The following is a 25,701-nucleotide window of genomic DNA, read 5'->3' as shown; positions in this document are numbered from 1 at the left end:
CTCTGCCGCAGACCCCTGCCACAGCGGTATCTCCACGTGACATCATTCCACTTTCGCAGGTCTCTCTGCCGCAGACCCCTGCCACAGCGGTATCCCCACGTGACATCATTCCACTTTCGCAGGTCTCTCTGCCGCAGACCCCTGCCACAGCGGTATCCCCACGTGACATCATTCCACTTTCGCAGGTCTCTCTGCCGCAGACCCCTGCCACAGCGGTATCCCCACGTGACATCATTCCACTTTCGCAGGTCTCTCTGCCGCAGACCCCTGCCACAGCGGTATCCCCACGTGACATCATTCCACTTTCGCAGGTCTCTCTGCCACAGGTGTCTTTCTGTTTCCCGCAGCCAATGGCAGCATCTGACTCACTCATAGTGACATTAAGGTTAATTTCATCAAGTTCTATCGAGGTTTCAACTCCTGTTCTTTTCCAAATCAAAATTGCAGTTGAAAAATAAAAGCAGAATGAGAATTTCAGTTTTGTATCACGGGTCTCTGATGCACTGATGCCTGTGCATTTTCATTTTGTTGTTTTACTGCCATTAATGAAGGTACTGTGATAAATGAATAATAATCTAATACAGAATCACAGTGAATCAGGAAGCACGAGGCATGGAACACACAATCAAAGAGCACGTACACACACACGCACGCACACACACACACAAGAATGTGCCAGAATTAGATGGTGTACATGACGGGCATAGCTAGATAGTTGTGCAAAATCACAGTACAGGGTGAGGGTTAAGAGTCAGTGAGTGTTCCTGGCCTTATTGATGAGGCGAGATTTAAACCAACAACCTTGGTGATGCTACACTACCTGGGGCCTGTAACGTGAACCAGATTTCTTGCTTAGCTTGTCAGATTTAAGGTGCCCCAGTTTAAATGGCCTTTGTCTTCATTCACTTACATTTAGCCCAGACTACCTTAAATGTGACAAGTACCCCGGCTAAGTAAGAAATCTGGTATCATGATATAGGCCCCTGAACGAACAACAACAATAATAATAAATTATATAAGAAAATGTAATTTTAAAAAAATGGCTATGACAGCGTCCATGGATAATTTTTGGAGGACATTAAAAGAGTTGTTTTCTTGCTTCCTGGTTGCTGGAGAAAATCACTAAACCCGTCGGCAGACAGCTGTAATATTACTAGACTAAACTAGAGCAAGTCCACAGGCGATGGGAACGTTCGAGTGTTTTCAAAATGAAGTCTCCCAAAAAGGATAAGCTCTCTGTTTGTTTCTGACACACGCAACAATGTGCTTTGATTGTTCTGTTAATGACATAAGAATAAAGGCAAATTCTCTGATTCCAGCCACTCGGCAGCTGCCAGGAGGGCGGACCGGGGGGGGGGGGGGGGCAGGAGGGGAAGGGACATCGAGTGCGAGTACTTAAGAGAGCCGGAGCTGAGGCAAGAGTGATGCAATTTGTCTCTGAAAAGACTGGAGGACAGTGGGAATGTCACGGCGAGAGCAGCCCGGCTGCGCGGCTGCGCGAGACGCATGCTGCACTGCAGCAGATTGTTCACACGCATACCTATAAATCATATTTCGTAGCTTGGTTAATATTGTTGGTTTAAATGTAGTGAAAAAAATCCTAATATTTATGCATATAATCCATCAGGCTTCCAAGTGCTTATTCAGTACTGGGTTGATGATGATGATTGTTATTATTATTATTAATTCTGGGATATCCCCATGGCTCCTATGCCTGGCGAAGGCAAAAGCTTTTTATTATTATTATTATTATTATTATAATAATTGTTGTAATTGCGGGTAGCTCAGTGGCCTAAGCCTCCATGCCTGCGATCGGTAGGTCGCTGGTTTGCGCCCTGCTTTGGCGGAACAGTCACACGTCCATGGTCACATCAGCAAGGCCCTTAACCCCCAGCTCCATGGAGATCAAGCTAATCTCTGTATCGGTGTTTATGCAGTTCACAGGACAGCATGATATATGAAATATCTTCTGAAACTTATTTCTGAATATTTTATTTGCTCTTTGCAGCCGGTGGAACTGCAGCGTCGTTAGTCAGTCACATGTCTTCACTTTGCTTGTCAACTTCCTCTTTCCTTCCAAGTCACAGAAAAAAAGTCACAGTTTCAGAATATATTCACAGCTTTTAGAACATCATTAGATTAGCGGTCATGATGTATAGATTGTCTGGAAAGAAAAGCTACATTTTTGCAGAGTGTGGGGTGTATGTTTCTGCATTGAAGGGTTTGGAGTCCATTCTTACTCATCACATACTCAGAAGCTGTGTTACTTCTTACTCATCACATACTCAGAAGCTGTGTTACCCCCTGAAAAATTGTCAGAGCTCACTGCTGTAAATAAGTAAGGAGGTAATTAGCATAATATTTTACATGTCTCCATGAAAATTATGTTTAAAAACTGCAAGACATGAGTGTAAAATCGTCAGTTTCTCAGGGATTTTGCTGCTACTGCTAATTGTTAATATAAAAGTAGACCCATTGGATAAACATGGTTATTCATTGTAGCTTCAAAGTTATCTGAATGGCTGCTGTATTTAAGTATCATTATATCTAAGAGGATTTCTTCCCTTCTTTTCATTTGGTAGTGAAATCATGTTAAGAATGAGAAGACTGGGAAAATTATATCTCGTGAGAACCACTTTAAACTGACTATAATTCATATTGGGAACAAAAGGAATAATTGCTTTAAAGAAAAGCCTGTCAATTAAAGACATAAAATGTTATCAAATGGAAAAAAATCATGCATGCTTATATGTTTGCAGGACTCTTTTTAAATATCTGAAGGACATTCCCTGATCCATGTGTAGTGGCCTTTGTTTGGCTGCTATTTCATTGAGCCAATTGTGATCAAGACCTCCTAGGAAATTTAAAAAGCAATGAATGAAGTTTGATCTCATACTGACTGAACGTGAGACCTTCCTGCTAGCTATACGAAACTTTAAAATGACAACAAGTGTGTGACACGGGATGTTTCATGATAATGTGAAAAGTCCGACTTACTGTACTGGTGATACCCCTGCCCTCTATCAATATTAACCACGCACAGGGCAGCTGGTGCCGTTTTCCCATTTGGTTTAGAAAGTTCCGGAGCCTGAGTCTGGACTCCTTTTCATGGCTCTCTTTGGAACTCTGCCAGCAATCACACTCCTCTTTTTTTTTTCCTGTGTCTTTTTTGATCGCTCGAAAGTTCCGAAACTTCCAGACATGTTCTGAACTGGCATCCTTGCTTGACTTTGCTTCTCTTTACGACAGATGGAATAGCAACAGACGCATGTTTTTCTTCCTGCTTTAAAAGAAAAAAAACTTCCGCGCCGTTATTTGTAATGCAATAACTGTGAATGCATTAGCACACATTTAATTGGGTAGAGCAAAGGGGTTTAATAATAATAAGTAAAGAATCAGGCTGCAGGAAAATGCTTCAAATGAAAATGTGTTTGAGACACGCTGGGGCATGTTCTCCTCCGGAGCAGGAAGTGTGATTGTTCAGCTTTCATTATCGACTTACGTAACTCCTTTCAGGCGCACCTAAAGTAAATGACTTTATTAATCTAACTTGACTACCAGCAAATGACAATAGTAATTCATGACCAAAACAAAGCTGTGAAGAACTTAATATATTGGTGTGTTTACTGAACAATGCATGCACACTATAATCGTGGATAGCTAGGCTAACCACAGCCTTCGGCTTCCCCACGCATTCCTATTTTAAGAATAAACTCTAAATAAAATATGAAGCCGTAAAAAGGAGTAGTGCAATGTAAATGTATTAATAAAAAGCTAACTTTTCAGAAGAAAAAAAAACTGACTAATGTGACATTGATAGTCTTGTTTGCTCACTTTTTACTATATTTTAACTTCTGATAAATTTATATTGGCTGACTTTACTATTGATAACTAAAGGTTGTAAAAAAAATCAGGGGGATTGGTTTGTAACTGCACGCTCAAAGATCTGGACAATTTAGTGACACACATGGGCGATTTAGTGACGCCATTCTGTCACAGTGGACACATACACACACGGGCAATTTAGTGACAGCAGTCCGTCACAGTGGACACACATACACACATGGGCAATTTACAGATGCCAGCTCACCCAAATGCATGTATTTAGACTGGAAACCAGAGTGCCTGGAGGATACCCACAAAAAATAAGAAGAATATTTCATAGTATAATGCAGTTATGGAACTTTGAAAAATGAAAACAATTGATACAAGCGTGTCGTGACTCCAGCTTTAAGGAGGCATGGCTTCTAAGTGAGGCAGAGCTTTGACTTTCTCCAGGTGCCAATCCACCTGCCCGTCACAAAGTTTACGCTTTCGGAACCGCCGCGCGGTCTCTCTGCGTCGTTTTCAGCGTGAGGGGAGACTGACAGTCGATGCGCGGCGCCATACATCTTCTACTGTCATCCCAGCTTCTGTTTTCTGCCCGCTGAAGCTGAAAAGCACACATCTCTCAGCGGCTCAGCCATCGGCTTCGTCAGGCGGCTCAGAAGCGCCCAGCAGGTGTCAAATTAAAAGTAAATGTACTGTTACATCTCTGCTCACACTACACCCTTCCCCGCCAAACCCATCAGATGGCTAATTGACAATCGCATGTTAATGCCACATTGTGTGTATGCCGTGTTGAAGATGAGTTGTCCATCTTTACGATATGCTTTTCTTAACCATTTTAATATTTAGCCGTCTTAGCTATTTACCAAATGAGTACACTCAACAAAACTGCACACAAAAATGTTATGAATAAAAATAAGTTCAAAAGAAGCGTGCCAATAAAGCAAGCCAAGTGGACATTATTTATTACTGTGTAACTGTATTTCAAATATTATTTTCCTTTTTTAAAATTTAATTGCATTTATCTTTTATAGATTTAGTGGGAAGCAAACATTTTCATGGTATGTGTACATTAGAAATAAAGATATTCTGTATTCCATATGCAAATATACAGTGTCAGGAAGTAGCGTTCCCCCAGGAACCCGGTGCCCCATAATAACAGTGCGTGGAAAGTGGAGACATTCTGCAATAGTGAAAGTGCAAAATATAGGAGGGTGTTAAGCAGCAGGCTGGATACAAGAGTTTACTGAACTTTCCCATAGACATCACTGTAAAATAATAATAATAATAATAATAATATATATTATTATTATCTTAGTTTAAGAAGATTAGGATTTAAAAATGTGAGCTATATAACAACAACAAACAAATTAGCAAGCGGGCATTCTTTAATAGTGTCCCATTCATTCATATTCATATACTGTACCAATCACTCGAGCAGGGATCTGCTGACCCTGGATCAGTCCCAGGTAGTGCGGACCCTAAGGTCAGTTGCATCCTGCACAGGGTGCTTGTAATGCCCCGAGAACATCAATTAACACTAACAGCATGCATGCGAACGAATACGCAAATACATAACCCCCCCCCCACCAGAGCTGGAATGTTCTGGATTAAAAGCTCCAACAGTTACCCATCATGATTTTCATGTCCTTTTTCACAGTCTTCCTCAAAATATTCAAGCATGCAGTTTCATATTTCCGCATTTCGAATAAAGCTAGCTGGTAAACGTGGCATCATAATATTTCAGAAATACATTTATTATCACAACATAATGGTCTTTAACCATAGCATCCACTGAGTTAAGGCTTTCTGAATTATTCTTTTTACAATCTGTTCAGTGCGTTGCACACAGTATATCGCTCGAAATGCTGAGCGTGTTCAAGAAGCAATAAGTTTGTTGTCACATGCAAAATTCATTTCAACCGCTACAAGCCTTTGAACCTGGTGCCTTTCGTTACAGATGCTGCTCAATGTAGCATTATTTTGTCTGGCTTGTATCACCTGGGGTGCAACCTGGACCGACTGTGATCCGCCTAAAGTATGACAAGAAGCTTCTACGCGTGGCGAGAATCTCCGTGGTCAAAGAGATCGCTGTTAAAGCCCGACTGAATGAACTTTAGGTAAAATAACTTACTACAAGATAATGCACTATCGAGGGAGCAGGAACAGATTGGGGCACAGCAGTTAGGGTGGGTATATGCAAACTGGTACGGATGGATGTGCAGGGAGTGAGGATTTGATTTGCTGAAGAGCTGAACTGTGCAGCTTTGGACGCAGCGACAGCTGTTCCTATTAAAGAAGCATAGGGTTCGGGGGGAAAGCCCAGGGGTAGCGGCCCAGCCAGAAGGGGGCGCCAGTCAAAGGGGCAGAATGTACAAAGACACCCGGGTAGGAACTGCTGGGACTCCAGCGACACGTCGGGCAGGACCACGTCGGAACGGGCAGAAACGGGAAGCGGAAAGTCCAGCAGAGGAGGGCAAAGAGGGAGCGAGGTCTCCGTGTCGGACCCGGGAGGGGCTTTTGCTAGATAACCGGTGCCGGCAGACGCCGCCGCCGGAGCGAGTGACAGCAGAGCGAGTGGCCCGGCGGGGGAGCCGGGCTGAACAGCAGGAACAGGCAGCGGGAAGGACTCTGCCGGCGGGAGCGGACCAGCAAGCAGAGGCAGAAGGCTGTGGGCCGCTAATGTGGATCCTTGAGCTGCATTCGGTATGAGCCGGGATTTGGGATGGCGTACAGAAAACACCCCTTCGGCCCTGTGTTTCCAATGTCACATAATCAATTTTCCTTACGGGGTTATGCAATTCCGACTGTTGGGACTGCTGTGTGTCCCAGACACGGACACACGCCTATTGTTTTCCTTTAAACTCCTCGAAAGCTCACATTTCATCCCTTTTTCTTCCTTTTCACTGGTGACCGGTTTTGAGCTCGGATTAAATTTAACACGTGGCTGCCAGGGGAAGTGCTCTCTCCCGCCTGTGAGACCTCATCAGCCCGGACGCCGTAACAAGGCCACTTCGCTCTCCAGAACTGACATGCCTGACTGTCCCACGTCTGAAGGACTGTAAATCAAAGTCTGCTCCATAACTGCCAAATCCCTCCTCGCCTTTAAGACAGCACTCAGAGCCCATCCCTTTAAACTACTGTACAGTACTGAAGTCTCTATCTTCTGCTGTTTAAAACTAACTTTAAATAGTACTTCTCTTCTTTTAATGGTACATGTGGCCATCAACTGGCATCCTAACCATATATCTGAACGATGTCACCATAACAGTAATCAACATAATTAACATAATATAACCATTTAATTAACATAAAATAATTTCTATGCCGTAACATCTATGCATATTACACACTCTTCAGATTGTAACTCCTGTGCCCTGTGCTGCCCCCCATAATCATGCCAGGATATGTAGATAGAAGATGGATGGATGGATGGATAAACATCTATGTTTTATTGACATATTTGAATTATTTGGCCTTTCATGCTAAATCTAACTAGGAGCAGATTTTGTATTTTTTATACCAAACGACAGATGGATGCCTGAATTCTATGTTGATGAAAATAGTGATGTCCTTCAATAACTTCTCCCTGAGGCATTTTCTTCACATTATTGGACAGACACAGCTACAGCTGTTTTTATGTTCTCCATGTCTGGTCTTTCGCCTTTCAGATACTTTAATAGTGAGCATAATCCAATTTGTCAGGGAATATTGTGTTTCCTCACTGGCTGAACATCAGGGTGATGCATCATCTTAGTAGCAACAAAAGCGTCCCTGTATTCCATGACAGATAAAGAGAATGTGTAACTGATTGTTATTGTACACAACACATTTTCATGTTTTGTGCACATTTCTCAATGCCATCTGAGTGATTTTTCAAGGAATACGACCTCCGGTAAAAATACGACCTTATATCTTGGCTTGGCGTGGGAACATTGTAGCTCAGTGGTTAGCACTTCAGCCTATAACATTTCCAGGAAATGGAAGAATGCATGTTCTGTAACTCAGCGAAACATATTTGGTAGCAAATGTGGCTGTGGGTTTGCAAATAACTGTACATTGACTTAATGCAATTTTCTCCCAATTCCTCTTGGTGAATCCTTGTACCTCTTTGTTACCGGTAGTTAAATGGCATTTCTTGCCAGTGTCCTCTTTGGCCAGCCGGTTAGTTTGAAGAGACAACTTAATTTAGGCAGTGCCTACGTATTACGATGTCAAAGGAGGGGGTGAAATGGAAAGTGCAAATGTACTGATACGATGGATCAGGCTGCGACATCTCCAGGATGGCCTACAAAGAGAAGTGCAAATCTCCTTGAGAAGTTCTTTAGAACCTTTGGAGAATGCGTAATAACCTTCCCAGCTTGACAGGGGCGTTAAGCAACCCAAAGGGAGCAAGCACAAACTGAAATATGCCGACGTGGAAAGAGACGTATCATAAGAACCTTAGTTTGCCAAAGATTCTTCCATCATTGATTATACAGGCATTCAAGCAATTGGACAAACAAGTAAAGATCATATTTCGGTTGTTATAAATCACTTGTAAACTATAAATAATTTTGCTATGGTAAACTCTTCTCAACACAATTAAGTTATTATTTCTAATGTTTGATAACGTTCCTCTAACATTTACAATTCACTGACTTCAGTGGCATATATCAGTATAAATAGCATACCTCTCTGGGTAGATTTACTTTATACAACATTTTCAAATAGTCTCTTTCTATGATCCATTCAGATAAATATTTTTATTCTCACCTGATGAGTTATAATTAATCGGCATGAAAATGAAATATCATCCTGGAAATAAGGTGATGATCTTATTGGGAAAATGGTTGCCTGTAGATCAGTTTCAAAGGCTTATATGCAAGGGTTTTGTGTAAAAGCATTTAAAAAAAAAAAAGAAAGAATTCAAATGTGACCTAGCGATATTCAGACTTGTTACAACCAAAAGTAAAATTGCATGACAGTGACTTCAGTAAGCCATCAGGAGTGTGGTATGTTCGTGGTTACCCTTGATCTGTTTCTGAAGGTCGTGTACACAGAATCGCAAATATGTACGTAGTTTGCGTTGCAACATGTTGGACTGCAGATACAGTCACTGTTCCACTAATTGCAGGGAGGAATTTGTGAGTTATTATTACGCAGGATGGGATCGCAAAAGTACTGTCCCAGGGGTCTGCTATTTGCAGCTAGTTTGATTTGTGCTTTGATATAAAGTGCTTTATGAGTTTCTTCCCAGTGGGAGAAGCGGGTAATTTGATAAGGCTCAGAGGGACAAGGCAAGGATAAGAGTGGCGGAGAATCATGCAGGTAGAAAACTGCAATTAAATGAAAATATTGATTTGCACATAGGAAAAAAAAAAAGATCTAGCTACGTCTAAAAGTAAACGTACGCCTTACAAAAACAATCTCAGGTTTCAAGTTGTTTATTGTGCCAGCATAACAATGGGTACGATTTCCTCAGACAAAATTAGGTTCATTTCTCATGATTTAAACAACCTGTCCACAGAGCCATGTGTCACGCCTCCTGGATCACTGCATTTCCCCACTGGCTGGCCTGCAGTATCTGTCTTCCCAGCCCAACCCAAACATTGTTACTGGACTGCTGTTTTTTTTACTCCCTGAACACTGCAAAATTTCAAAAGCTTAAGCTAATCTGTGCAGCACATTTTGCATTTGTATATCGATAAATACCGCATGCCTCATTTGAACTCTATTTTAAGGCTCTTCTTCAAAGATCAGATTAGTTTGCCAATTAACGAAAAGAGTGGAACGGAAAACGTGTTAACTGTATTGGCTCGCAGAAAATCTCAATATCTCCCTCATGACTGTTTATTGAAGTTAAATGACTGTTTTTTTCATATTTATTTTTCTTTTGCTATTACAAAGCCGTACTGGATGAGAGGTTATGGGACATGAATGAACGAATGGATTTTTTTATGGTCGTAGATTTTGACTGAATATGTCTTCCTGAGCAATGGACTGTAAAATGGTCCGTGTCTGTGCCCATACTAGTGTGAGAGCGAGCCGGCATCTCAAACCTGTCATTCAGCAGGATTTAAAAATGCCAGTTTAATTAACATGTCCAATTTAGGCAGAGAGGTTTTGAGTTTGCCAGCTCTTTCACCTGCCTACTTAACATTATGTGTGTTGTGCCATGGCGATAAGGCCTCTGTGATTCCATCTGCCGCACAGAGGAATAATTCAGTGACTAATGATATGATTCTAGGATGGCTTTGTTGCCCCTGGGGGTTTTTTACCTCGAACTTTAGAGGAAATGTTTTATGTAGATATGCACAAGGGGATAAATTACAGCTTTAACTACCTGGTGTTCTGAATTTTAACCAGAAAGAGGATTATATAGGCAGTCTATATCTTAGTCAGCTAATTAACTTTGACTTCAATGGAAATGTAACACCTTAACATGTCCTTATATGTGCCCTAGTGGTAAGTGACATTTTTCGGATGTATTTATCTCATTATATTGTATATTTATATGCAGTTATATATCATAGGAAAGCCATTTTTGTCAAATCTGGTTACACAGTGTATCATAGCGGCACTGGAAGGCGTAAAAGCTTTAGCGTAAATGTGAATCATTTCAAAGCTCTATGATGATGTTACGGTCAATGTGTTTTTTCTTTTTCCGGCAAAAGCATCTTCTCTGAGGATTCTTAAGTCAAACAGAAATACATTCCCCAATTAGAAAGATAAGACATTGCCCCGTTAAAAATATATGAACATTTACTTTAGCATGGTAATTCCAAGGCTGGGGATTAGATGTCAGCCCCAATTTGTGTATTCCCCAGCTAACAATTTTTCATTTTAGGAATGTTTATAAAATGTTACAATCGCAGTATGGAAATGTTCCCAGAATATGATCCCACTGCTACAACTCCTAGAAGTAAGAATGACAATAAGAAGCGATTAAAGCCCTTGCTAGAGCACTGGCTATAGAGCACTGGCTATAGACCACTGGCTATAGACCACTGGCTATAGCCTTTGCTTTGCGCCTCTAAAGTCACAGATTCAAGGCTGAGTGTCATGCTTACAGTACGTGCATATCTCCTTCCGATAATAATGTTATCGTGCTAACATTGACAGAACCTTTGTTAAACTGTAAAACGTAGAAATTACATTCCATTAACGTTACAGCAAGAAAGTCGCCGGCCAGCTTCAAGAAGACCTTTACGTAACATTGCTTAGGTTAAAGTTTAGCGGATGTTCCCTGTTAGCTGGACTGGAGTCCGCATGTTCTGTTTGTGTGTCGTTCCTCCATGTCCACCCCCCCGCATCGGTTGTCCACCTGCTTTGCTCCCTGTTTCCTGAGATAATTGCACTGGATGTGGGGCTAAGACAGCAAGAGCGAGCCGGCATCTCAAACCTGCCATTCAGCAGGATTTTAAAAGGCCAGTTTAATTAACATGTCCAATTTAGGCAGAAAGGTTTCGAGTTTGCCAGCTCTTTCACCTGCCTACTTAACATTATGTGTGTTGGATGGATGATGATAATCATTTTTTTCTTTGCGATCCATACTGTGAATGTACTGTAATAACAGCTATTATCTATATATGTTTAGTGCTGAAATGTACCAGATTTCAGGTCTGAATTTGATGAAAACATGCCTCAAACTCACCTCTCGATAAAACCAAATCAGCAGGTAGTAACTCTGAATTCGTTTTGAGTTCAGGCTGCGCCTGAATCCACACAATCTCCCAGTATGGCCCGGTGGATACGTCGCACTTTTTCCTCACCTAGTCATTTCATGGCAATTTTTTATGGTCAAATCAGACTTCATAAACAACGAGATGCTTTGCAAGTATGTTTGCCATCACATCGCATTACACGAAAAGTACAAAAAACAAAACATAAATTCCCATCTCTCTTCTTTCCTTATTTATTTTATGGGAGAGACGCCAGAATATTCCTTTGCAATTTGACGTGAAATGTGAAATGACCGTGAAAATGTATTGCAACAGGTTGTAAGCCGTGATGAATACAAAATATTCCAATGGAGCTGTTTAAAATCAAGGACAGATCTTGAGAGACTCTGCATCACACGTTAACCCTGTAACAACATGGAAAGCAGTCTGTGGTGATTTGATAGGCTTTTCAAGGTGTGCCAAGGCAGTGTGCGATTCTTGTGGAATTTCAAGGACCGGCGAAATGGAATAATACATTTCAGCATGGAATTAAGTCCCTACCTACTGGTATTAAAGCTATTTTCTTCGCCTCCCCAGTGGCCCCCAGTAAAAACAAAGAGGGTCGTCCTGTAGCGGGGATCCACGCTCTGCGTGCTACCCCTGTACGACGCGGGGGCCCGAGGAATGTAAATTGGCTTGCGTTCCATTTGGACAGTCAGCCGAGGCACCCCCTCGCCTTCCTGTCGATCAGCAGGGCCGCCTAGGGCCAAGGGTGGAATCGGGTGAACAAAACTCCTCTGCAAGCCGGTTACGTCACTCGACGGAGCTCGCAGGGAGCTGGGGAGGAGAACAGCGGGCGGGTGACAGGGTGCACGGAGATGCAGGCGAGTGGGTGGAGGAGCTGGAACGATTAGCGGGATTTTAATGTCGACAAATATGAATGACTCAAATGAGGTGCTTCTCGAATGAGGATATAACCTCGCTCTGGACGTGGGCGTCCATTCAAGATAATGCTTACTAATCACTATTCTCAAACATATTAGTCATTTTAACATTTTAAACCCCAACTTTACAGCAACAAAAAAATGATTTTCAAGGGTATTTAATAAGGTGCATCAAAAATATACTCGGGTGAAATGGTTTTGTGTTACAGAAGGCTTTAAAGTTTAATATGAAAAAGATTGTAAAGAGAGGATTATAACATTTTTTTAAAAAATTTTTTAAAAAGGACCTAAATCATTAAAGAAATAGCACGTTTGAAAGCAACAAATGCATTGGTTTTTCTATGTACTTGGAAAAGATATGACATGGAAATAAAAATGTTAGGGCAATTAGAAGCAACAGTGAAGAAATGCTGGAGCTTGCAGAGCTGGGGGTTCCTGGGGAGCACAAACGGGACGATGCCGTGAAGAGCTGCCAGTTAACGAGATGTGGCGACTGCATAAACAGCCAATCGGTGGAGCTCCTGCTCGGCCTTCTTCGGACGCCAGCTCTTAATTGGACTGCAAAAGCTTGGTTAGCTGTTCTGACCCTCAGCTTGGTCAGTCTGTCCCTTAGGTCACAATGGGCCAGATATACTGAGCAGGACAAATTAGCGTGAAGGTGCAATTTAAAAAAACAAAAATGTGCCAACGGGAGTGGCCAGTTATGCGGGTGATCAACTAAAAATGCACAAATTTATTGCCACAGATGCAGTCATGTAAATACTGACCAACCAGATCTACGAGGAGCAGCTCAAAATAAGACGTTTTATTTCAGCGTTAAATAATGCCACAATTTGCAGTAAATTGCCTACCGCAAACCGTATCATGATTAATTTAAATACTCTCCTCCCCCAAATTTTGCACTTTGAAAGGGAACTCCTACAAATGCATATGCAATATGGCCAGTTGCAAAATTACCCATATCAGTGCCTTTCTACCACTGACTTTTCATTGCACATCTGTAGTAAATCCTGAAAGTACTATTTTAATGCCAAAGGACGGTTTATGCTGGCACAATCTGATAGTAAATCTGGCCCTATATTCCTATTTAGGGTCCTGGGACTGAATCCAGGTCCTGTTTAGTTTGTCTTCAGCTCAGAATCCCCCTTCCTCCTAGAAGCTTAAGTCCTGCAAACACTAAACACCCTCATCTTCCATCTTGGAAAGGTGTTTGTCACGACAGTCTCTCCCTCTCCCGGCGTACAGAACTTGCAGTAGCAGAAACGTTTAACACACAAATATAGGTTATAACAAACATACACTTCAAATCCCTAGTGAGTCTTCATTACTTCTACTGTCTAAACTGGATTTAATATGGGAGTAATGACTTTAAGATGCTCAGCAAAGTTCATTGCCTGTAACTCAAGTATTAAAATGCAAAATGCACGATGGTTGTTCTAATACCTGAGTCTGGCCACATCACAAGAGTCCTACAAGGACAAAGATTGACTCAGTCCACCACACTGTTTACAAGCTGAATGCTGGATTAATGTCTGACAGCAGAGCAACTACTCAGAGTATTGCAAGAGCTTTTTTTTTTTTTTTTCCCTTTCTGCTCTCACCGATCAGACTATAAGGTATTTTTTCATGAGTGCACCACTGAATCAATCTTTCAGTATATGTGGAACACAGACAGACATTCCTCAATAATCAACAAACTAAGAGTATAACTTTTAACTGATCTATTAAGTTATCTAGGATTAGCTAGTTTCTCTCAAAGTAAACCAGTAGCTGCACAGTAACAGTTGTCACACAGATCTGTGACATAAAAAAACCCTATGAGGTTGAACTAGTTACTATTTTTAAAGAAACATAAGATGACAGACTGATATATGTGCATATATACATTCAATACAAGATAGTACAGTCCACCTACAGGCTATTTATCTTTTCAGATTAAATTCTACTTAACTGCTGATATCATAAGTACTGGAATTGACATTTTTATTTCACATTGCACTATAATTAAAGTGAGTCTTGTTTGTACTTCAGTGCATCTCTTGAGGAGAATATAAAGATCTTGGTAAATATCATAGCACGGATCCCTCTCAAAATATTATGATTGCGTGTCTCAGTTGTTCGTTTTTTAATTTGTTTTTTTTTCTTAATCTCACGCAGCAGAAGAGACCTTCGAGAATATCTAGAAAACCCTAGAAAAACATAAATGTCAGTGATGCCTAAGCGAAATGTGCATTATGAAAACTTCCCTTCATCTATTTTCCAACTGCTTATCCTCGTCGGGGGGGGGGGTTTGGGGGGTGCGCCCGGGGTGGGATTAAATTACCAATGCATCCTGAGAATGCATGTCATGGTGAAGGAGACCCCCTGTGAGTGCTGCCACGTTACCTCTGCCTCCTGGTTCCCATGTAGATAACGTTTCCCCAGACCATCTTGTCTTCTGCATGGGCCTTCAGGCGTTGGGATGACATGCTCATTGTCGTCATGATTGAGTTCATCCACCTTGCTGCTGGTCACCCTCGCTGTATTTTACCTTCTCCTTTTACCAAATGTTGGGGTCGTTTCCAGTGGAATGAGCCATGATATGCCTGAAATTTATTTTAGTAAGAAAAAAAAAATAGTCTATTGCCAGTGTTATATCTGGGAAGCCCACAACACATATGCAGTACGTGTGATTTTCCTCAAAGTCATGGTATGTAACATAGTGTTAAATTTGAAATGTTGGAACTTTCCCCATTGGCATCACATGTTTTTAATTGCTGAATTATTGTGGATGTTTTATGAATAACTTGGGGACAGGTGGGAAGCGAAAAGGAAGATGCGGTCTTTGAGCATGTGAGATGATATTGTGTGGTCTATTACATACAGACCGTCCCTCCAGCTGCTTACTTTACTATAATACAGTCCTGGTCGGGAACCACCATGAAAGGAAAGGCAGCTAGTGAATCAAGGACTTTCATACATCAGTTCGGTGAAGCACCGGTTTTGTGAGTCAGTGTCGGTAACGGTTATAAAAAAATAAACCCAAGTGTATTATAAGCTCTACACACAGCGTAGCATGACAAAGTCTGCAGGAGTGAAACGCATGCGGGCCAGTCTAGACTGAAAATTCATCGTCCAATGAAACGCTTGCAGACGAGATTGGGATTGGTGTGACCACCACATCTCGGGATATTAGCTGTGGGCTGTTGGTTTTTCCAACGCTCGGCATGTCAAATCTTGAGTCCGGGATCAAAGGCACCACTTTTGGACTTTTGGACAGCAGAGAAAACAAAAAAGAAAAACAGATTTAAAAAAAAAAAAAAAAAAAGTGGCTGAGACTATCATTCAAGCTTAAACATGACTTTCTGCAGTAGCAGAGTAGATGCATTCAGTCCCTCCAGTTCAGGAGCAGAGTGGGACAAAGGGTGAAAGTGTCTCAGGACATTTTTTAAATTTTATACAGAAACTACTACTATCATACTAGAGGTGTATGGATGGCTGAAGTGTCTTCCTGTACATTATATAAGTGACTTTTCTTACTTTATATCTACCCCCTCCATTGGGGAAAAGTCATCTAATTTAAGCCATTACGCCAATTATTGAATAAAGAAGAAACAAATCTCATATGGGACACTTTAAAGCTTGTGAAACTGTGTTAATATACTGAATAAATACGAAGGGATATAACATCTGTATGGTAAGAATGCAGAAATTCTCTCAGCCGTCGTAACGGCGCACATTTGCCAAGTTTCATCGTTCTTCTGAGAGGCGTCTCATGGGAATTTCACAAAAAGTCTCGGGAGTTCAGTGGAACTGTTTGTGTCACTAGTTTTTATGCACTTCACTAGCAGCCGGTAATATTAAAGAACTTCCCGAGAGCTGTGCAAGCCACGCTCACCGGCTTTTTTTAGGAGCTTCTGAAAGCCTTTTCCAGGGAGATCTCATGAATTTGTTTGGGATTTCGTTGGCAGGCATGAAAGTGTGTGACTGGCGTCCTTCAGAGCTCAGTACTTTGCGCAAAACACCTGGCTGTTGTCCTCTTGATGTTCTGAGTGTCAGTCTCCTTCAATACATAATTTTGCACAGTACTTTCTCTTTTTGCATTATAATGGAACAACATAACACTGAATAACCACTTTGAACTCCAGTTTCAGCCAGATGCTGTGAGCTGGACCTTAGAAAGTCAGTCGTTTGTAAAGAGTCACATATGTCAAATGAGCCACCAGGCTTTCTGACGCGATATTTCAAAGGTATCTGAAAGCTCACTATGCTTGAACTCTTTCCATGTGCCAGCTCAAGCTGTTGAGCGGACTGTGAGTCACTGGAGGAAAATCAAGAACAATAAGAGACCAAAGTTCTCTAAATTCTTGATGTATCATCCACATGGACATATTTTATTAAGTGTCTGTGCCAGACTGATCGATGCAGTTTATTATTTCAGAAACCCGAAAAATGGATCTGATCTCATACCATTTCATACAGCAGTGGTCTGTAAAAGGAGTGTTGGCACCATTTCAAAATCACACACAAGACATAAAAAGTACACAAATGCAGATATTAATGTCTTAAAACTTTATCTAACTATTATACACTGAATCAGATCCAGCGAACCTTGTTTACTGTTGCTGAGATGCGAGTCGTGGATGTCAGAATGTGTCAACTCGCTGATGACGTGGAGAGTTATCTGTAGAAGATGGGAATGATGCGGGATGGGGGAGGGGATTAAGAGATGTGATCTGACGGTGGAAGCTCACTCATTGGCCAGATTATCCTGGGAATGATGCGGGATGGGGGAGGGGATTAAGAGATGTGATCTGACGGTGGAAGCTCACTCATTGGCCAGATTATCCTGGGAATGATGCGGGATGGGGGAGGGGATTAAGAGATGTGATCTGACGGTGGAAGCTCACTCCTTGGCCAGATTATCCTGGGAATGATGCGGGATGGGGGAGGAGATTAAGAGACACGATCTGTTGGAGGAAGCTCACTCATTGCCCAGATTACCCTCACTGGAAGTTGAACAACGTGATATTCACAGTCAGTGTTAGGCACGTTATTGGCTGACTGAATAGTTAATTTGTACGTTACATTTTTACGGAATATTGGGTACATACATGTAGTATGTAGGTTTAGCATAATAACCTCACGCATCCAGGGTGTGCATGTTCTCTCCACATATATGCAGGTCTCTGCCAGGCAGTCTGCTGTCTAAAAAAGGCGTCTCTAGGTGAATCGGTGTCTCTCACTCGCCCATAGATTGTGAGTAAATATGCGACAGACTGTCACCCCGTCAAGGTTGCCCCCCTATGTTATATTCCATGCTTTTTGAAAAGTGACCCAGTACTAGATAAGTTATGTGTGAGTGATATTCATTACCTGTCAGAAATCTCACAACATGCATTTAAATTGGTGTAAACATTGCATATCCTCCGCATGCTCCTTCATTTCCTATATTATAAATGGCGTGTTTGGAGATTTTCAGTTGTATACAGAGAAAAGACCCTTATCAACATGACATAATTCTAACTGACAGCCTACATTTAGCTTACCTGTGCCATGTGTCAAGGTCACACAAAAAAGCTCTCCCTATCTTCCATAGGGTTTCTTATCTGCTGCTTTTGTTCTGCTATCACCATAACCTGCCTGACTAATAAACTCCCTGTTGCTTTTAACCTCTGAAAGCTGGAGCTCAGACGCCTGCGACTCCCTCAGTTTATTGGTCCGTTGCTTCCGTTTGCTTTGCTCACAGCCACGTGATCCTTATTCATTGGTATTGACTTCGTTCGTTTACTGTGGATTTGGATGGTGGATTTCAGTGTGGGGCATCATCCTTCCTTTAGTCCTTCCTTTATGCCTCAACCTTATAGCAAAAACTAATAAAAGAGACGTAAATATAGTTTTCAAACTCACTCAAAAACGGTTCAGATGTTCAAGCGATACTCTAGACCCCTCTAGATTACTGAAAGTTATCAGATTGTAAGAGTTTCGCAGCTTTAAAATTGTCATTCTGTGAAGTCTCATTCTGCCAGTTTCAGGTAGGCCCAGGGAGCAGGGAGAGGATCGGCTGCGTGTGTTGTCTGTAAATTTACATTTACAGTACAATTTAAAGGGATGACAAAATACTTTCTTTCTGAATTTGCCTGTGTAAATAATAAATATGACCTCGCAATAAATAGCAAATAAATATTTAGTACAAACTGGTTAATTTTCAGGTGATGGGTAGATTTTAACATATGACCTGCCTTTATTTTTGCATTTGTGTATCTGTTCATGCATTGTGTATATATGACTCATTCATTTTTGTACCTAGTAATGTTAAGCTTTACTAATTTGGGTGAAGGGGCAAGTATGAAGAGCTCTGACAGACTTTTAATTTTTCAGATCTTACTGCACCTGTTCCCCGCTTACTGCCAGCCAGCGAATGCTGGTAATATTCTCTGTTTGGCTAATATGAGGTAGCTGTGTCCCTCATGCTGGGTATTTCACAGACTGTGTGAGTCTCGTTTTCAGACAACGATCTGCAGCAATGCATATCCACACTTAGTGTTTTTTCCCCAGAAAGGTGCCGGTTTCACCTTAGTTTCCTTAAATTGTCTGAGTTAAAGTTAACACATATGCCTTGGCAGATGGCAGCAACACTGGAACTGCTAAAAGAAAATCTATGCTACTCCAAACACATATTCTAGATTGTGTTCTGGCCGAAAGTTACACTATGCTTTTGAAAATTTAGAAGAGTAAAATCTTGGTGCGTGAATATATCCAAGCTTGCTGCTGTGTGTTTATCCGTGTGGACAGATCCTGCTCATTTGGCTTGAAAGGAACAGTCGAGATATATGTCATTCAAGGCTTTAGGGTCATTTCTACCCTGTAGCTCGGTATTACATGTGTCTTAAGCTACGGGGCAAAGATTTGGTCGAAAGGAATGAGTCTGTATCCCGTAATGGAAAAGACACAAGGGTCTCAGTAGCTCCTGGCAATCAGGAAGCGAAGGAGGATGAGAGACCCAGAGGATACAGAGTGAATAGGTGTTACGCAGCCTGACTGTAGGCCGCATCGCGATCCTGACCCCGATCTGCCTTGACTTGCTATGAGCTGGAGCCAGAGGAAAGGAAGTAAATGTGGACGACCACGCACGTATCTGGACAGAGAGCCGGTGTAGTCTCATTGTGTTACAGAGTAATGGTAGCGCAGGTGGGAGGTTATCAAGCCCTGGATCGGACACTATAAATCGAGGTGCATAGAGGGATTAGGCCGAGTTTTTGTTCTAGCTGTAATTCTTTAGATAGCCAGCTAAATATGCTTGTTTATTATGCTATGGAGTGGTGAAGATAATTACAGAGAAATTACTCCATCTTTCTTTTATGGTTCGCAGTTGAAAACCGACTTTTAATTCACTTTGATTAAATAAATATTGCGTCTAACAGCTCTCGGTAAGGTTTTTTTGGAGGGAGGGGTAATCATGGGATGGTACTTGTGAGGTTAGATGGGGGTCGAACAAGGCTGAGGAGGAGGAGTAATACTCAGCTGCCAAGCTTAACGACTTTGTGCTTGGATAATCAAGTATTTAAAATACCATTTAGATTCATATTAATCAACACAGAGTATGCTAACATATAGCATTTCCACTGACTGAAATACTAAAAAAAAAGAGAATGGAATTGATTTAGTGCTTTAGGAGTGCTCTCTCCAAAATATGCTTATATTTTTGAAGCACATTAATGTATTATTTGTGATGTAGTTAAATAGTTAGTGGAGTTTTAACTTCTGTCTCTTTCAGGGTAATCGTTTTGGAGGTTCCTGTAAAATACAGTCAGGAGCTGCATAACGACATTTTGGCCGACGACGGACTTCATGCACGACGTTGGTTCCATAAGGCTATACTATAATGGTTCCTGTTGATAAGTGAGGTCGTAGCCGTCTTAGCACAACACCGATGAGTGGCCAGTGAGGGAACCTCCTTCTGGTGATACTGGTGTAAAGAAACCTACTACAATGCCAGTCATATAAAAAGTACATAATACTTGATAATGATAATAAACAACTATGTTACTGGTTTATGTATTCACTAAACTGTACTTTTTTATCGTTAGTCTATTCTTTCTACTGATAAAAAGAAAAGTTTACTGTAGCTTAGATTTACTGTAGGCCATTTCAGTAATGTATACCGTTTAGGATTATGTAGGTACACTGTACGATGTTTGCACAATGACAAATTCGGGTGACAACGCATTTCTCAGAATGTATCCACGTCGTTAAGTGACACAGCTGTAAAACACTATAAGATCATAAAACATATCGCCGGTGTTGCGTGAATAATCCTGTGTATGGTTTGGCTCAAGGCTTGCCTGAAAGGCTCATCTTTGAATGTCATGTCAGGGCGTCTAAAACCAGGAAGTCCAAGGTTCCACAGAGTGATAAATGAAGCAAAAAGTAAATATATTTGCTTTCTTGATTTGGCATTTATGCTCCTACTGTGTGGGAAGAGCCTTTGTTAGCGTAGCAGCCGTGCTACTTTGGTAGCCCCACTACAAAGCCTCTGTTGGCACCGCCTAGCCATTAGCGACCGAGCGCCGTTTGTAGCGTTAATCCTGCCGGTGCCGGGCTTCTCCCCGGCTTTCTTCAAGGCCATGCCACGTGTCGAGTGGCTACGGTTTCATCTTCGCTTCTGCCCCCTAAAGCGGCAAAGGTTGCTTTTGATTACAGGCCCCGCGTAAAACTTGCCGCTTCTCCATTTCGAGTAGCGGTTGTTTTTTTTTGGCTACTGGCTTTCCGTTTCAGTACTGGTAGAGCTTTCTTTCCTGCCAAGACTTCCCATGCCCATGGGAAAAGTCTTGGGAATAACTTTCGATAAGTTTTATTTCTTCGCTACTGCTGTTTTCTTTTGTTGATGTTCCTTTTTATTTGGCAGTGTTGCGAATGGAGTTACCTTCATTAGGAGATTCCAGTCCAGGATCCAGGAGAGGGATCTCAGACATTCAGCCTATCCTAGATGTACGCTAGTGGAAATTCAGCGGCACCGGTTAGCTTGGCTGCTTGTCTTTGGATTGCGTAACAAAATCAGAACGTGACCACGGGAAGAACATGAAAAATCCACAAACACAGAGTTAACGCGGGATTCAAAAATCCTGGTGTTTTGAGGCAACAATGATTGCCACTGAGCCACCGAGTTTTTAAGAACGCCACCAGAAAATTTATCAAGTAATATTTTTTTTCATTAGTTAGTATATCACACACTGTTTAAATTTACGCACACAGTCGTGACTCATTTCATTTTATACTACTGGATACTTGCGCTGCGGTGGGCAGTGTTTCCATTTTTTTCAGCGCAGAAATGCTTACAGAAGCTTATTAAAGCTTACAGAATTTCTTTAAGATCAGTAGCTTATAAGTTGAAGCTGCGCCGATGGTATTAGCCAACATCCATCGTGCCCTACATTTAGCGCTCTCGTTGGCTGAGCCAACGATTTCTGATTAATGGCAGCACTGTTTACCTCCTTCACGATGTGAGAGAGTTTGCTAAAGAACACTGCTAACTAAGGGTGTGACTAGAGAGATATATCTTCCCGTACGCATCACCTGCCCAGGAGAATCTCTAATTTTATGGATATTTTATGGCCTGAAAACAAATGAGTCACTGAAGGGGGAGTGAGGAGTGTAATAGTGCATGCTGATTATTGACCCCAGAGGGGAACAGGATGTGACATCTTATGAAGTGGGCAACCCACAGCGGAAAAAGGAAAAGAAGTGAAATATTAGCACTCATGACATTAGTTATGTCTGTCCCGTGCACTTATTCAACCCCGTGTTTTAACCTGTAAATTTGGGCATTAAATTCTGGCAGTGGTTTGTTTTTACAGCTGTCCCACTAGCTACAACTGACTGCTTGTTACAGTACTGCCAGATAAGAGGACCTGAACCGCACTGATGTTCCCAGCTAGCTAATGGAAAATACAGAAGTTGCATAATGGTATCTTTTACCAGACGCTTCATAATGAGATGAAAAAATGACACGATGATACTTCATTGATCCCCGTGGGGAAATTCTCTTTTCTCCTATCCCATCTTGCTCTGCATGACACACATGTAGGTGAGCGCGAGCTTGGCAGCGACGGGCAGCCACCTGCCTCGGCACCCGTGGAGCTGGGGGTTAAGGGCCTCGCTCGAGTTCCCACAGACGTGGCTGTTCTGCGGCGGTCAGGCTCAAACCGGCAACCTTCTGGTCACAGCCCACACCCTACTCGCTGCCTCCTAGAAATAATGATGTGTGTGTGTGTTTTTGTCATTATTACATTGTGCCGGCCAGATTTCTTCACAATTTGATAACTTGTAACTTGTTTTTTTGGTCCCCACAAGGTGAATCTCCATTCAAAAAACTAAAAATGCCAAAAGTCTCGCATTTTGTCTCGTTACTTATGGTTAAGCTTCGGGCTGGGTAGGTGTTAGGGTTGTCATTGCTGCGATTATGGTTATGCCCTTAGAAGTGAATAGAGAAGCCCCATAAAGATATGGGTATGTGGACTCTGTGTGTCTGTAAGTGGGGGTGGCGGGGGGTGATAGATCTTGTTTCATGGAAATACAGGGCTGTGGGAGCAGTGGGAGAGGTCAGACTTGTCAAGATCTAATGTTCTGCCAGCTGACAGGCCTGACCTTGACTTCCTGAGCCAGCACTGCACGCTGTCCTTTTCACGACGAAAGCAGCATGTCTTAAACTGCACCCCTGAGCAGAGTTCTCTCTCAGATGAGGGGAATCTTCCTTGGCGAATGTCCAGTACATTTGCTTTCTTTCCTGGCAACAGCATAAGTATTATAGGACCCATCAAGAGCCACTGGCCATTGTGGATGCTGTCCATCATTTCAAATGTAACCTGTGTGCAGAACCCGTCACTGTATGAATGGATCATGCAGCTGCCATCTTCTGAATGACAGAATGGGACAGGGGACAAGCCACTGCAGTAGTGTCATGTGACAGACGGACAAGCTACAGTTAGCATCCAGGTGCACCGCAAAGTCCGAACGTGGCTCGGCTAAAGTAGAAGTCACAGACGCCGTGGGACATCTTACATGTACTGCCCCTGAAGTGCCAAGCTGAGGAACAATGGGAATAGACTAAATCACATCAAGCGTCTGTTAGCTGGAGGCAACCTAACAACGAGAACAGAAAGACGTAGAGTGAGGGCCATGTTCAAACGCGTGAAGAACAGCCCTCTGAGCAGGAGAGCTTTTGCGAAGGAAGGGATTTACACTCGGAATAAACAAAGGATGAATGCTGCACAGCACTGTTTGCCAACCGAGTCCTCTGGGACCCGGAGACAGTCCATGTGGTCAGCTTGGGGTCCCCAAGGACCGGGTTGGGAAACACTGCTGAACAGATATGAAAACTTTACTGTTCTTACTAGTTATCCAAATACTGCAACTTTGGTCAAAAACCCAAATTTCAGGTTTGCAAAATCCTGCACTGTATTCGTTTCAGGAAACAGGAAAAAATGAAATTATTCTATGCAGCATTCAAGGCCATATAATTTTCTGAGAATAAATGATTTGCATAAATTTAGAAGACTACGGTGTGATAAGTAGGACAGTAGTGGCCTAATGATTAGGGAAGCATACCGGTGATTAAGAGGTCACTCGTTGAAATCCCCGGCCAGCAAGGTACCCTGAGCAAGGTACCACCCCCAAGCACTGCTCCCCGGGTGCTGAATTAGCTGCCCCCTGTAATGTCACGGTGTCACATATGGCTTAAATGTAGAGGACACATTTTACTGTTGTGCACCATGTGACCACTAGCCACTTAAATCAATGTGGTTCCAGAACACAATTACATCAGCATCATTCTTCAAATGTGGATCTAAATCTGTGAGAAATACTTGCAACAAAATGATTACCAAAAAAAAAAAACCCTGAAAGAAATCGAACATAAATTAAACCCCACTGCACACCAGATGTTACCCGAAGTGAGCATTTGCATGCAGCACTTAACACTTATAAAACATCTAACTGTGCAATATGCTGTCATTACACATCCATCCGTCAGACTTCCCTGACCGTGTATTTGGTACAAGGTCATGATGAGTCTGGAGTCTTTCCCAGGAAGCACTGGGCACAGAACGAACGGCACCCTGGAAGGCTTTCCAGTCTATTGCAATGCAGGCAGTGACTTACAGTAAGTGCATAATTATACAGGCCTGCTACGCATTAATGCACAAAACCTCCAAGAAAAAATGCTAGAACACATGAATATAAGCAAGTTGTGGTTACTACACTGCTCTGCCAGTTTACTTCATTCCGCGAAGAACTCCACGCTTAGTAGTAGCTGTTTCTATGACTAGACTATTTCTCTAAGGGTCCAAAGCAAGGGACTAGGTTTGCTTTCAGCATTGGAACCAAATCAGACCTGAACACAGGGACATAGGAGGGGCCTTGACAATGTGCATGCCCCCCCTGTGCCCTAGCTAAATATGTATGCTACCGGGGTCGGAAACAAATGTACTATTATTATTATTATTATTTACATTTATATATGTGGGCTAAAATTTTGTGCGCGGGGAACAGGCGAAACACAAAGGTCTCAATGCGGGTCCACTGGCTGGTCGAGTCGCTTCATTTGGTGAAAATAATAGTCAAACTTATGGAAACAAGTGAGTTACGTACCTGTAAAAACTGTTAAATGTCACTGCAAAGTGTTGCATAAATAACTTGTCCGTTTTCAAATCGTCTTTTGCTTCTTAAGGCTGGCAATCTATTGTAAGTAATACTTGGCGGACATTAAGGTCAAATGCTAACAGAACTGAACAACTGGTCCCAGTCTGCCCCCCCGGTTAAAATGGACACTACCTGAACCCCCCCACCCCCCTAAACACACGCAGCACTCCCACAATATTGGTATGGACATGGCATGCCCCTGCTGTCCATTGCCCAATCTGCAGCCTCGGTCCTCAGACGTTTTCTGTGTTTCCTCTGGGCTCTTGCCTCTGGCTCCGGAGATTTGCCATCACCTTTGGGTTCAGAGCTACATGTGACGCGTCTTGCCAGCTGAAAAGGAAAGTTGGCAGTGCAGAGGGTGAGGGTCTGGCATGAGTGAAGCCTCTCGTAGGGATCTGAGTGTGTTAGTGATGCAGCATACTTCTTTACTGTAGCGGGGGGAGATCAAGAGTCAAGCTAAGCCACTTGAGATGTTGCAGTATAACCTCTAAGTTGCGGTGGGGCTTGAATTCATTCAGTCCCCATACCATGGTTTGACATACTGTAAGGCGACCATGTAATGCATTTCCATATCACTTGTTTTTGCAATGCAGGTTGATACCCAGACA

The 25,701-nt window shown here is 42.2% G+C and overlaps 1 long non-coding RNA gene across 1 annotated transcript; it reads right to left on the bottom strand.

Annotated features, from left to right (window-relative positions):
• Positions 1-1,997: 1,997 nt before the first annotated feature.
• Positions 1,998-25,194, bottom strand: LOC111844204 (uncharacterized). The gene is made up of 3 exons (XR_002838331.1): positions 25,043-25,194; positions 14,801-15,000; positions 1,998-2,073 (listed from the first exon to the last, which is right to left on the bottom strand). It is a non-coding gene; the product is annotated as an uncharacterized lncRNA (long non-coding RNA).
• Positions 25,195-25,701: the final 507 nt, after the last annotated feature.

The sequence above is a fragment of the Paramormyrops kingsleyae genome, chromosome 25, assembly GCF_048594095.1.
Source record: "Paramormyrops kingsleyae isolate MSU_618 chromosome 25, PKINGS_0.4, whole genome shotgun sequence".
Taxonomy (NCBI): domain Eukaryota; kingdom Metazoa; phylum Chordata; class Actinopteri; order Osteoglossiformes; family Mormyridae; genus Paramormyrops; species Paramormyrops kingsleyae.
This window is presented reverse-complemented; position numbering and strand designations above follow the sequence as displayed.